This window comes from Oncorhynchus mykiss, chromosome 22 (assembly GCF_057628025.1).
Source record: "Oncorhynchus mykiss isolate SJ-2025 chromosome 22, ASM5762802v1, whole genome shotgun sequence".
Lineage (NCBI taxonomy): Eukaryota > Metazoa > Chordata > Actinopteri > Salmoniformes > Salmonidae > Oncorhynchus > Oncorhynchus mykiss.
This window is the reverse complement of record NC_143043.1, coordinates 30,667,165-30,669,704: the sequence shown is the minus strand read 5'-3', so window position 1 is coordinate 30,669,704 and position 2,540 is coordinate 30,667,165.

Below are 2,540 nucleotides of genomic sequence, written 5' to 3'. Positions count from 1 at the left end.
TGACACTCATCTTTCCCATTGACTGCAATATACTGAAGGAAAGGTCATTATTCTGACACTCATTTTTTCACATTGACTGCAATGTGTTGAGAAAAACATCAAGCCTGTGACACTCATCTTTTCCCATTGACTGGAATGTATCGGCTACTGTGACATTTGACCTTTTTTTGCAAAAATGTGCCTGCATGATGTTTTCAGGCTGATAATGGGCTGGCCACAAGTGTTGAAATGGGTGGAGATCTGGTGACTGAGAGGCCATGGCGTATATGGTTTACATTGTTTTCATGCTCATGAAACCATTCAGTGACCACTTGTGGCCTGTGGATGGGGGCATTTTCATTTTATGGGGGCATAGCCATGGTAGCCAAAATAGTGCTAATAGGGTTATGTGATAAATTAACTCATGAACCACACCTGTGTGGAAGTACCTGCTTTCAATATACTTTGTATCCCTCATTTACTCAAGTGTTTCCATTATTTAGGCAGTTACATGTACTTGTACACCTTATATGAAAAGTCACTCTCTCAACTCTGAATCTCCCCCTAAACATAGCTGTCACTAACTTACCTGTGACACTCCCTTGTCTGGAATGAACTCGCGTGCAGGCTCACACCGTAAATCCCCGTGACGTCATAATAACACCTTTACGCCTCGCGAGGCTGATGGAACAAGCACTGAAATATTTACATGGGGTCCGGCTGCAGAGCGAGCTGGAGAGGAGAGAAACGTTTTACTGGAGCTTTGTTCTCTATTTTTTAAATATGTTATAGTCATTTGCAAATGTGTCATCCCTTTACAGTAGGTCTAGGCCTACAAGCAAAATCGCCATCCCCCTCTTCATATATTTCAAGCTCCCGCGTAATGGAGTGATATTGTTGAAAACACTTCTGTTTCTTTCCACTGTACTATGGGGTATACCAATATTATTTATTTTCACAGTAAGAGGACGCGCCCGAGCCTCTCTCCTGTGCAACCCTGTCCCACGCGCCACCCAGTCCCCTGTGACTGTTCAATGTCACCTGCAGCCCAAAGCGCAACAATGGTGAGCTCATATGTTTAGGACAAATAGCGTGAGGCGCAGTGGTTATACCATGGAACTCCCAATCAGATGGCAGAGAAAATCATGTAATGTCATTTGACACATGAAAGCAAACTGTAAAGGCAACACAGCAATAATCATACATTTTCTTAAATAACCATTCATAACCACCCACTTTGATAATGTCAATAGGAGACTTTGGCAATTTCTAATCTGTTAATTGGTGTATTGACTGGGAATTTGTCTTCAAATATTGATATTTGTGTTGACAACCAAACACAATTCAATATCACTAAATATCATTACTTTTGAAATCAACCAGAGCTTGAAAACCTAGGCCTATTTTATGATTTCTTTTTTGTTTAAATTCTGTGTTGAATTGAAACAATAGCTGATGACTTTGCAAATGCTATATTTACATTTTAGTCATTTAGCAGACACTCTTATCCAGAGCAACTAGGCTTAAGAGCCTTACTGAAGGGCACGTATTCAACATATGTTATCCAAGGTTTGTCTATTTAGACATTTGGTTACCATGATGACATAATCCTGTGGTTGAAATTTCAAATCAAAATACCTTGACAAATTACGCTAAAACAACATTGATTCAACCAGTTGTGCCCACTGGGATGTTCTCTCTCTGCAAAACAATGTGCGCCCGGAAGTACAGGAAGGCCAGGAAAATTGTTAAAGACTCCAGCCACCCAAGCCATAGACTGTTTTCTCTGCTTCCGCAAGGCAAGCGGTACTGGAGCAAGTCTGACATCAACAGGCTCCTGAACAGCTTCTATCCCCAATCCTGAACAGCTTCTATCCCCTAGCCATAAGATTGCTAAATAGCTAATAAAATGGCTACACGGACTATCTGCATTGACCCTTCTGTTTGAATTTTTACACTGTCTCTATGAACACTTACACACTCACTCTATTCACACTCCCCTTACAGAAAAAACACATAATTTCACATGTGTAGTTTCATGTTATCACATGTTGCTTTACATGTTGTCACATGTTATCACATTAACCTCAAATAAGATCACATGTGATCACATGACAACATGTGTTTTTGGAACACTACATGTGATCACGTTAAATTCATGTGGTTTTTTCATAAGGGTCTACACACTCACTCAAACTTACACACACGCACGCACACAAACACACACAATGATTTTATAAACTGCTGCTGCTCCTTTTAACCTGATGCCAAGTCACTTTAGCCCTATACATATTTAATCCTATCATTCCAGTATCCCAGCATATTGTAAATGTGGTATTGGCACTGACCCTGTATATACTGTACTTTACTTACTGTACTTTTTCTTGTTCTTATTTCTATTTCTCGTGTATTTTTGTTCTTCCTTACTTTTTACATTTTTTTTTATAGTGGTACTGATATTGATTACTGCATTGTTAGGAAAGAGCAAGCAAGAAAGGCATTTCACTGTATTTGTGCACGTGACAACAAAAGCCTGAAACTTCCGCAGCGCGCTACCCGCT